Genomic DNA, 12,098 nt, shown 5'->3' with positions numbered 1-12,098 from the left:
TCCAGATGCCTCATCATAGTTGAGTTTTATGGAATATCAAAAACCATTTACCCTCCAAAATTTTGCAGCTGCCGAATGTCCCCAGTTAGTGCACTGAGATGTTTTCCTTTATTTTTAAGCCTAGGCACATTTCAGGCCCTGTTGAATGCATGTGCTTCCACTTGATTTACATTTAACACATCAAAATGTTGTTTTGTAAGAGATTTGATGTCCAAGAAGCCTGCTGAGTTGCTTTTATGAACATTTTAAAGCCTTTCTCTTTGAAGGGATTGAAACCTGGATGGTACTCTTTGTTGTTTCCAGCCTCAGATGGCCAGAGAGTGTTGGAATAGTAGAGGGTATCCTGGGATGGCCTGCATCTTGTAGAGTGACTGGGGGTCTGGGAGAGGCAAGAGGATGAAGAGGGTTGTGGATCACATGTGGATGGGGCACATTCTTTGTGCATCATGACCAGAGAGACATCTGAAGTCCCAAATATTGCCTGTTAAAACCAAATTTGATTCCTAGCTCTTTCAATGAATCTTTATTCCTTCTTGTTCGGACTTTATCTTCTTCAATTTCTTAACCTTTATTGTTCAAACCACAGTGCAGGACACAGAGAATTTGCTTTACTGAAATGTTACTATGGCCAGGAGATGTGGAGTGGGAGGTATCTGTTAGAAGAACAAAAAAATGTAAAAGATATAAAGTGCCATTGGAGTTGAATGAATGTTACTTACAAAGTACTTAATCTTGTGGCCCTAAATACAAATGCCCATAAGTGTAGCTTGTGAGTGGAAGGCATTAGGGAGCAGGACTTTGGAGAAGTAGAGTGTGTATTCTCCATCTAAAATCATTAAAAATATTTAAACACTGTCCAGACCAAACAAAGCATATCAGAGTGCCCAGCTCACCATACAATCTCCAGTTTGCAGTACCTTTATCTAATTCAGCCCTCAAATTTATTAATGAGGAAACTAAAACTTGAGAGCTGCGAAATGACTTGTCAAAATGCACCCAGCTAGTAAGTGGCAGAAAGAGATTCAAACTTAAGATTTTGGAGTGTAAACACTTCAAGTCCAGTGCATTTTGTCATTGTCATTATACTGTGCTGCCTCCTTAGATTAAACTTCGTAGGTTAGGAAATAATTATATATATATATGAAACCAATGAAGGAAACTTATGAACCACACAATGCCTAGTGCTGGTAGTTTAGTGGGGGGAAGATTAACAAATTGACAGTGGAAAAAGAATAACAAAGTGGCTGGGAATCAGAAATAAGGAAATGTAAAGTATAAATTAGAAACTGGAGATGGCTCAGAGGAGGTGGACCTTGAATCACTTCTGAGCTGGAAGTGACAGAAAACTCAAGAAAGCTTAGAAGCAGGTATGAGGTGGGAGAGTGATGGCAGCGGGCAGTCCATCATTGGACAACATCCGTTGAAGAGTTAGGTGAGGAAGTCTTAGACAAACATGTAATCTAAAGTCATATGTGGTTAATATTCCATTTAACAGTTTAAAAGCATACCTAGGAAGTGGAAGCATAAGCTAAGAAGTGGAGGAGAGAATATTTGTATTCACCTGGAGGCTTTCATTTTAAGCATTATGATGTGTGTGTGTGTGTCTGTGTGTGTGTATGTACTTCTGTGTGTCTAGAAATGTAAGTTAAATACTACCGTATGTTTTAAGATCAAATGTTTGACAAGAAAATTAGTTACACTGTACAAGTATATGATGTCACCTCCATATATATATAGCTAAATTTTGACAGATAGCTTCTCCTGGGGAAAGTTGTGCCATCCACAGGCATCATGATCCTCATTTAATTACTGTCTATTTTTTTTTGAGACTAATTTTTACCTGCAGTTAGATGTTGATATTATGTGCACCTGTGAGGTGCCATTTCAGGCCCTCTGTTTTCCTAACCAACTGTGTTATACCATTTTTTGGAGTTGATACCATTTAATAATACCCCCTCCAAAAGCAGCTTTCAGCTAAATTTAAGGAACCCATGAAAGTTTCCTTACTTCAGGACATAATCTTCTTTTACATAGTGGAATGGCTGGTTTAAGTCTCAGTCCACAAATTTAGGTTTCTATAGTTCAACTTCTGCTTGGGTTCCTAAACTCATAGGATGTTCAAACTCAGTATCATTCTGTTCAAGGATCTCTCCTTTCCTTAGGGTTGTATGCACTGGTGAGCCATCTGATCCTTAATGTCATCTACTAGGTAAGTTGCACCTTTGATATCCCTCCACCTGTCCCCTTCAGCTCTAATGGTTCTCTTTGATACTTCCATGCTTCACTTGAGGATTTGGAAATCATTCTGCTCCTTCCTGGTCATAAACAGGCACAGAAATTTATTTCCTTCTTCTTTCCCCAAGGCTTTTGCCAGGAGGCAATTTGCAAAGACCCTCTTGCTGGGTTCCAGTTATGCCTATAGTTTCAAAGTTTCTCTTTTTCTCCTATCCTCCTCAATAACATGTTCACTTTACTCTCTGTCCTCCCTAGTGCCCTTGGAAGTTAATTTTTTGGACACCTAAACTGATCAACTCTTTTATTTCTGCTTTTGTTCAGTCATATCCCTCCCCGAGGCAATGAACACAAAATTGTGGAACTGATGGAATTGGGAAGGGAGTGGTGGTCATTGGGGTACAGACTGGACTACTAGGAGAAAAAATGATTTCAAATAATATTATCCTGATCTAAAATCTAAATGATTTAAAATCATCATCATCACCAACACCATCACCATTATCATCATCATTATTATCATCAACATCATCAGTATTCTTTGTTACCTAAATACTCCTTTTGACCTATTATGTCCACTTTGAGTTACTTCTCCAGTACTAAAATTAAGCTTTTCTGTAGCTAATTTTTATTCCCTGGAGCTTCTGGGATTCTGGGATTTGGCACCAGGGGCAGTCTGTTGCCTGGAAGCTAGGCAGAGCACCCCATAAAACTATTGGATAAAGCCAAATTGTCCGTATCCTCTCTCCCTTTAGTGTCAAGTACAGTCATTACTCTGCATAAAGATGTTGTTTACTAAATTCATTTTTAAGGGGTACTATGATTTAAATGTTTGTCCCCTCCAAAATTCATGTTGAAATTTAATTGTCATTGTGACAGTATTGGGATATGTGACATTTAAGAGGTGTTTAAGTCATGATGGCTTCTTCTTCATGAATGAACTAATGTCATTATCACAGGAGTGGGTTTGCTATTGTTATCACAGGAATGAGTTTGCTCCTCCTTGATCTCTTTCTCTTTTTTGGCCCTTGCACCATGTGATACCTTCTGCCATGTTATTATGCAGCAAGAAGGCCCTCACCAGAAACTGGCACCTTTATATTGGACTTTCCAGAACCATGAGCCAATACATTTGTGTTCATTATAAAATACCCAGTTTGTGGTATTCTGTTATAGCAGCAAAACAAACAAACAAACAAACAAACAAACAAACAAAACTAAGACATCCTGAAAGAGCAGTGTGTGTACTTCTTGGCTTTTATGAAATTGCTAGTTAGAAGTCTAGATATTGCAAATATTTTCAAATCTTAATACTTCTGATTGCAAATTGTGTATATACACATAGAAGTGTTCACATAGGGAGGTGTGTCAAGAAGGGATGCAAACAACAGATAGAGAGAAATGAATCAATTAGGATAGTCTAGTATAGGGGCCAATGGAAATATTCAGTTTCAAAAAACCAGTAAGTACTCAAATTATGGGTAAGAGCGACAGAAAGAAACTGATGCCTGGAGGGATAAAATTGGAAGCTTGGCTTTGTTTTCAGTGAGAGACAGAGGTTAGTAGGACAAGAGAGAAAACAACAGCAAATGTTAATTCAAAGCTCATTTCCCCTTCCTTGCCTTCCTCTCACCCTAGCTCCTTGTCCCATGGTGAGAAATAATGATCATGTTCCACACTTGGAAGAATGGGTAATGGGAAGCATGGTGAGAGGAAATGACTTTCTCAGCTAATTGTCAGCAGTGGTTGAAGGACCCACAAGTGGTATCTCTCTGGGTGCTCTCCCATACATGCTTCCAAAGCAGACTCTGGTTGGTTAACTCAGCTGGTCAAAACCCTGTGGTAATAGAACCAAGGTAGTGGGTCCCTTCTAATTTGGGTCTGGTGGCTTAACTCTGCTCCCCAGCTACAGATGGAACCCAGGTCATAAGCTTTAACCCTATGTATAGTCTCAGCCTGAGCCTAGCCTTAATCCCAGAAAAAAACTCAAACCCTGGTCACAGGTAGAGCCCTATTATTGGCCAGAGGCTGAGGTCCTAATCCTGATCATAGGCTGACCTCTAATCCTTGTCATAGTTTGAGCTCTTAAACCCGGCCATAGGTTGAGCCCCTGACCTTGGCTAGCTACCTCAGTTATATGTATTACAAGGCATCAAAGGGATCAGGAAAGAAGATCAAGATGTTGTAGTGTATCTCCATTATTTCTACTAAGAAAAGGAACTTACTCTATTAATAGGACATGAGTAACCTATTTTCCTGTGATAACAAATGATATATACATGTTTTTATTTACTAGAAGCCACAGGGAGAAGTTTGCTGGAGTAAGAGTATGAGAACTGTTGCCTCTAACTTTGAGGACAGAATTTAGGATAGATGTGATAAAGTCTCTTTGAAAATATATCTGCCATTTTATTTCATTTGTTAAAAAGACCTCTGTGGTGTTTGTTTTGCTCCACTCTCTTATGTTTAAGATACCAAGGGCAATGCCATGACAGCAATTTATGAAAATGCACCTAGTATTTAGAGCCCTTTTCTCTCCTGAATCCTTTACCTCATTGATAATGCCAAAGCATCTAAAGCCTCCAACATTTGAATCAGATTTTTGGGTTTTGACACGGGTAGCTTCTATTTTATTGCAGATCTTACTTGGGACATTTCCCATATATAGATAATGATAATTAAAATACAGTTAGAAAAGGAGTCTGTTCTGAGTAACCAACATAAACTTCCCAGCATTCAAATCAATCCAAAAGTTGGTTGGTAAAGTGTACAAAAGTTTTAAATACAAACTGGAAAAATAACACTTAAAATGGAGTAAATCTTACTTGAGAGTTAAAAAATATTTAATGCAAGTCTGAAATTTTGCCTCAAACATCTATACAAGTATAGGGAGAAGTTGGTAGCTAACATTAGTTAACCAAAAGACAGTCGTATCAAAAGCAGGGAAAGGTTGGGTGCCTCTCCACTTCCAGGCAGTAATTGATCCTAGGTAATTGATCAAAGTTTGCTAGAAGGTACAGTATTTCACATATGCTGCCCAGAGACAAACTTCTGACCTGCTTGAAATTTCTAGTTGAAAAAATATATATCCTTGCAATTATTTTCAAACCTTAACACTTCTGATTATAAGGTACTCCCATCTATTAGGGAAGCATGATATCTGGATTGCTGTAAAAGATGGCGGTACTATAGAAGGCTACTACATATGTAACAAACCTGCATATTTTGCACATGTACCCTAGAACTTAAAGTAGAATAAAAAATTAAAATTAAAGTTAAAAAAATATATATCTTCAATCTCTCCCTCCTTTCTCATCAGTTTTTAATTAATCTCAAGTTGCCTTCTTAATATAAAACACAACAAAAATAATCCTTCAATCCCATATTCTGTTTCTTAGCCAAAATTTATCAAATAGGGTGAGCTTAGCATCTATACTTCCTCAGCTGCACTTAGTTTTTACTTTAAACTTTATTGAGGTATAATTTACATGCAATAAAATGCACACATTTTAAGTGTATATTTAATGAGTTCTGAAGAATTCGTAAACCTATGTACCCATCATCACAATCATGCTATAGAACACTTTCATCACCCCAAAAGTCAATTGCCTCTTCCTAGTTAATTTTCTACCTCTCAGCCCCAGAAAAACTCTAATATTCTTTTTGTTGCTATAAATTAATTTGTTTTGGAGGGGGGCAGGTTCATATCAATCGAGTATAATGTGTACTTTAAAATTTTTAATTTATTTTCTTTTCAGATAATTTGTTTTTCTTCCTCTTGATTGAGGTATAATTGACACTTAAAAATTACATAAATTTAAGTGCAACATGATGATTTGGTATGCATATACATTGTGCTCAGAATTATCTTTTTTTGTGGTGAGAGTACTTAAGATCTACTGTCTTAGCAAATTTAAATGTAGTCACCATACATTACATTAGATCTTCAGAACTTATTTGTCTTATAACTGAAAGTTTGTACCCATTGACTAACATCTCCCTGTTCCCTCCCCTCACTCCTGCCCCCAGCATTTGGCAACAACCATTCTACTCTCTGCTTCTGTGAGTTCAACTTTTTTAGACATATTAGTGAGACCATACAATGTTTGTCTTTCTGTGTTTGACTTACATCACTTAGCATAATGTCCTCCAGAGTCATCCAAATTGTCACAAATGACACATTTTTCTTCTTTGTTGAGGTTGACTAATATTCTGTTACTTACACACACACACATAATACACACGAAATTTTCTTTATCCATTCCTCTACCAATGGACACTTGGGTTGTTTCCGTACCTTGACTATTGTCAATAATGCTGCAATAAACATAGGAGTACAGATATTGCTACAAAATACCGATTTAATTTCCTTTGAAAATATATGCAGAAATGGGATTGATGGATCATATGGTAGTTATATTTTTAAGGATATTTCATACTTTTCCATAATATTTGTACCAATTTACACTCCCACCAACAATTTACAAGAGTTCCCTTTTCTTCACAACAACATTCTTTATATCTTGTCTTTTTGATACTGGTCATTCTAACTGGGATAAGAAAATATATCATTGTGGTTTTGATTTGCATTTCTCTAATGATTAGTAATGTTAAGCATCTTTTCATATACCTATTGGCCATTTGTATGTCTTCTTTGGAAAAATGTTTCTTCAGGTTCTTTGCTTATCTCCTAATTGGTTTATTTGTGGACTTTTTTTGGCTATTGAATTTTATGAGTTAGCATGTTTTTTTATTTTTATATATCTGACTTTCACAAAGCATAACATTTTTGAGATTCATCCATGTCAGGGTGTATATCAGTAGATTGTTTGGAGATGCCCTTTATTGGGTTAAAGAAATTCCCTTCTATAAAACTTGCTAAAATTTTTTGGGGGAATGGATGTTAGATTTTGTCCAGTGTGTTTTCTGCACCTTTTAAGATGATCATATGGTTTTTTTAGCCTGTTAATATAATGAGTTCTTTTGTTTGATTTTCAAATACTAAACTAGCCTTGTAATAATAGGATAACTATTGACCCGCTTGGTCATGATGTAGTATCCCTTTGTACATTGTTGAGTTTGTGCCATCAAATTTTGTTAAGAACATATCTGTTCATGAGGGATATTGGTCTGTAGTTTTCTTTTCTTGTAACGTCTTTGTTATATTTTGGTAACAGTAATGCTGGCCTTATAGAATGTGTTGGAAATACTTCTTCCTTTTCAATTTTCTACAAGAGTTTGTATTGAATTTAAATGTTTGATAGAATTCTTTAGTGAAACCATCTGGGTCTGGAGTTTTCTTTCTGGGTAAGTTTTAAACTATAAATTCAATTTAAAAAATAGATATAGGGCTTTTTAGGTTATCTATCCTTGAGTAATAATAGTATCTGTTTGAGCTGCTTTGAGTAGTTTCTTTCTTTCAAGAAATTAGTCAGTTTCATCTGCTGTAATATTTATTAGCCAAAGTTGTTATAATATTAATAGCTTTTTAATAATTGTAGAATTGGTAATGGTGTTACCACTTTCATTCCTGATATTGATAATTTGTTTCTTCTCATTTTTCCTATACAGCCTGGCTATATATTTATCAATTGTATTGATTTTCTCAAAAAACCTGTTTTTGACTTCATTGATTTTTCTCTATTGTTTTTCTTTATTTCATAGATTTCAACTCTGATTTTTATTATTTCATTTCTTCTGTTTATTTTGGGTTACATTTGCTTTTTTTCTAGTTTCATAGATGGAAGACCTTTCTTGTACTCAAATATGTTTATTTAGTGCTATAAATCCCCTGGTAAGTACTGTATTAGCTACATCCTACAAGTGTTTATAAGCTGTGTTTTTATTTTTATTAATTTCAAAATACTTTCTAATTTCCCTTTTGATTTGTTTTAATTATTCATCATTTATAAATGTGTTGTTTAGTTTCCAAAAAATTTGCAATTTCCAGAGGTTTTTCTGCTATTGATTTGTAACTTAACTCCCTTATGATCAAAGAAGATTTTTTTATGTGACTTAAATAATTTTAAATTTGTTGAGACTTGTTTTATGGCCCAGATTATTGTCTGTCACGGTAAAATGTTCCAGGTATACTTGAACAGAATGCATATTCTTCTGTTGTTGGGTGGAATGTCCTATGCTGATTATATGTTATTATTTCTTATCTATCCTTGCTGATATTCTGCCTGGTAGTTCTATATCAGTTGCTGAGAGGTAGATATTATAGATCCCAACTATAATTAAAGATCACATCATTTGTTTCCTATCTCTCAGTAAATATTGTTTGTTGCTTGATGTTCAGTGTCTGAAAACTGTTGTTTCATATATTTTGTCCCTTTCTGTTAGTTCCATGTATACTTGAACAGAAAATGTATTTTTCTGTTGTTGGGTGGAATGTCCTATGCTGATTATATGTTATTATTTCTTCTCTATCTTTGCTGATATTCTGTTTAGTAGTTCTATCTGTTGCTGAGAAGGAGATACTGTAGATCCCAACTATAATTAAATATCATTTATTCCCTTTATCTCAGTAAATATTGTTTTTTGTTGCTTGATGCTTAGTGTCTGAAAACTACTGTTTCATATATTTTGTTCCTTTTTGTTAGTTGTTTCAGGAAGGGGAGTAAGCTTAGTCCCTGCTATTCCATCTTGGCCAGAAGTGGAAGTTCCACCAACATTTATTTTTAAACATGTTCAAATTTGCCTTTCATACTCATGCTACTTGAAACTGCGCTTACAGGGGTCACCAAGAACTTTTTGTTGACAAATTGAATGGATGATTTCCAGTTCTCTTATTTACGTCTTGGAAGCATTTGACTCTGTTTATAGGACTTTCATCTCAGAATAGTTTCTACCTTTGACCTTTGCAAAAATTACATATCATCTTGGTTTTTCTCCAAGCTTTCTGGCAACCTTTCTCAATCTACTTAATTATTTCATTTTCTTCTACTTGTCTCTTTAATTTCAGTATTTTAACAGATATTAATTGAACTTCTCCTGGATGCTAGATGCAGTGCCAAGTGTTACAGTGTCCTCAAACTCAGTACACATCAAACCAAAATTATCTTCCTTCACTTCTCACCCTGACCTTATTTTCCTATGTTTCTTATCTCAATAAGTGCTATCCAGTGGTCCCACCTGGAAACTTGGGAATAATCCTTCATTTTTCCCTCTCCTTTACTATGCCCACCTTACATTCACACGTGATAAGAGGGAATGATGTCTATAAAACATTACCAGGGCAAGACAATCTGAATAGAGGGAGGGGCAAACCTGACTAAACTACATATCAGTAAAAGTTCTATGTAAAGGTTTTTATCTTTTCCCCCCTTGATGGGGAGACTAAATAGTGTTTCTCACTGGAACCTGAACTCACTCTCAGAAGTCCCATTCCCATTCATTCAGTCCTCAAGTCTTTTAGGTTGTACTTATTTAATATCCTTGAAAGTGTCCACTTTCTACTGTCTCCCTGGATACCTCCTTAGTTTTGCACTAATGGCCAAGGCTACCACTCCAAACTAAACTACCATTCTCTCTTGCCTTAACTAATATAAAAGCCTCCTAAGTGATCTTCCTACTTCTACTCTTACCCTACTTTTCTTCCAATCCATTCTCAATTCGATAGCCAAAATTGTCCTTAAAAAATGAAAATCAAATCATAGCATTACCTGCTTTAAAACCTTATAGTGACTCTTCTTTGCTCTTGCTTTGTAAATAAAATCAGCACTCCATATCAGGGTCAATAAAGCCCTGCAGGATCTTGACAGTGCCTAACTCTCCAGTTTCATCTCTTGTCATTCCCAGATGGTCACCACTTTGTCTAGATAATTTCTACTCATCCTTAAGATTCCATCTCAAGTGTCACTTCTTCCATGAAGACTACTCACTCCCTGATATGGTTTGGATTTGTATCCCTGCCCATATCTCATGTCAAATTGTAATCCCCAGTGTTGGAAGTAGGACCTGATGGGAGGTGATTGGATCCTGGAGGCGGTTTCTAACGGTTTAGCACCAGCCTCCTAATGCAATCATGAGATTTGGTTGTTTAAAAGTATATAATATCTCCCCGCTTGCCTCTTCCTCCTGCTACAGCCATGTAAAATGTGCCTGCATCTCTTTTACTTTCTGCCATGATTGTTACGTTTCCTGAGACTTTCCTAGGTATGCTTCCTGTACAGCCTGTAGAAACATATGCCAATTAAATCTCTCTCTCTTTTTTTAATAAATTATCCAGTTTCAGGTATTTCTTTATAGCAGTGTGAGAACAGACTAATTGCGTAACTAAAAGGAAGGCAAGTACTAATAGCCAAGACAATGGGGAAAAGGCCCAGAAGGCATTTCAGAGCCCTCCACAGCAGCCCCTCCCATCACAGGCTCTGAGGCCTAGGAGGGAAGAACAGTTCCTTAGGACACTGCTCCTGGCATCCTGGCAGCTCCAACTCTGGCTGTGCTCAAACGGGCCCAGGTACTCGGGCTGTTGCTTCAGAGGGTGCAAATCGTAAGCTTTGGTGACTTCCATGTGGTGTTAAGCCTGCACGTCCACAGAGTGAAAGAGTTGAGACTTGGGAACCTTCACCTAGATTTCAGAAGATGTTATGGAAAAGCCAGAATGCCCCAGCAAAAGTCTACTGCAAAGGTGGAGCCTTCATGGAGAACCTCTATTCGGGCAGTACAGAGAGGAAATGTGGGGTTGGAGTCCCCTAACAGAGTCCCCACTGGGGTACTGCCTAGTGGAGCTGTGAGAAGAGGGCCAGCATCCTCCAGGCCCCAGAATGATAGATCCACCAACAACTTGTACTGTGTGCCTGGAAAAGTCACAGGCACCCAACACCAGCCCTTGAGAGCAGCTGTGGTGGCTGATCCCTGTAGAGCTACAGGGGTGGAGTTTCCAAGGCCTTGGGAGTTCACTCCTTGCATCAATGTGACCTGGATGTAAGACATGGAATCAAAGGAGATTATTTTGGAGCTTTAAGATTTAATGACTGCCCTGCTGATTTTGGACTTGCATGGGGCCTGTAATACCTTTCTTGAGGCCAGTTTCTCCCTTTTGGAAAGGGAGTATTTACCCATTTCCTATATCCCCATTGTGGAAGGGACTTGCCCCGTCTCAGGTGAGACTTTGGAATTTTGAGTTAATGCTGGTATAACTTAAGACTTTGGGGGACTGTTGTGAAGGCCTGATAGTATTTTGAAATGTGAGAAGGAAATGATATTTTGGAGGGGCTAGGAGCAGAATGATATGGCTTGGAATTTTGTCCCCACCCAAATCCCATGGTTGTTATTTCCAATGTTAGAGGTGGGGCTGGTTGGAGAGGATTGGATCATGGAGGCAGTTGCTAATTGTTTAGCACCATCCCTCTAGTGCTATCATGAGATATGGTTGTTTAAAAGGATGTAGCACCTCCCCGCTTGCTCTCTTCCTGCTCTAGCCATGTAAGATGTGCCTGTCAGGCCTCTGAGCCCAAGCCAAGCCATCGCATCCCCTGTGACTTTCACGTATATGCCCAGATGGCCTGAAGTAACCGAAGAATCACAAAAGAAGTGAAAATGCCCTGCCCCTGCCTTAACAGATGACATTCCACCACAAAAGAAGTGAAAATGGCCGGTCCTTGCCTTTAGCGGTGACATTATCTTGTGAAATTCCTTTTCCTGGCTCATGCTGGCTCAAAAAGCTCCCCCACTGAGCACCTTGTAACCCCCACTCCTGGCCGCCAGAGAACAACCCCCCTTTGACTGTAATTTTCCTTTACCTACCCGAATCCTATAAAACGGCCCCACCGTTATCTCCCTTCACTGACTCTCTTTTCAGACTCAGCCTGCCTGCACCCAGGTAATTAAAAAGCTTTATTGCTCACACAAAGCCTGTT

General features: G+C 37.7%; 1 long non-coding RNA gene across 1 annotated transcript in view; it reads left to right on the top strand.

The window, feature by feature from the left end:
- Positions 1-5,599, top strand: part of LOC141409381 (uncharacterized) — a 124,499-nt gene extending 118,900 nt beyond the window's left edge. Inside the window, exon 3 of the long non-coding RNA XR_012429859.1 lies at positions 2,163-5,599. This is a non-coding gene — a long non-coding RNA (uncharacterized lncRNA). The remainder of the gene's footprint in view (positions 1-2,162) is intronic.
- Positions 5,600-12,098: the final 6,499 nt, after the last annotated feature.

This window comes from Macaca fascicularis, chromosome X (genome assembly GCF_037993035.2).
Source record: "Macaca fascicularis isolate 582-1 chromosome X, T2T-MFA8v1.1".
NCBI classification, from domain to species: domain Eukaryota; kingdom Metazoa; phylum Chordata; class Mammalia; order Primates; family Cercopithecidae; genus Macaca; species Macaca fascicularis.
The sequence above is the reverse complement of the archived record's forward strand: the minus strand, read 5'-3'. Positions and strand labels throughout refer to the sequence as shown.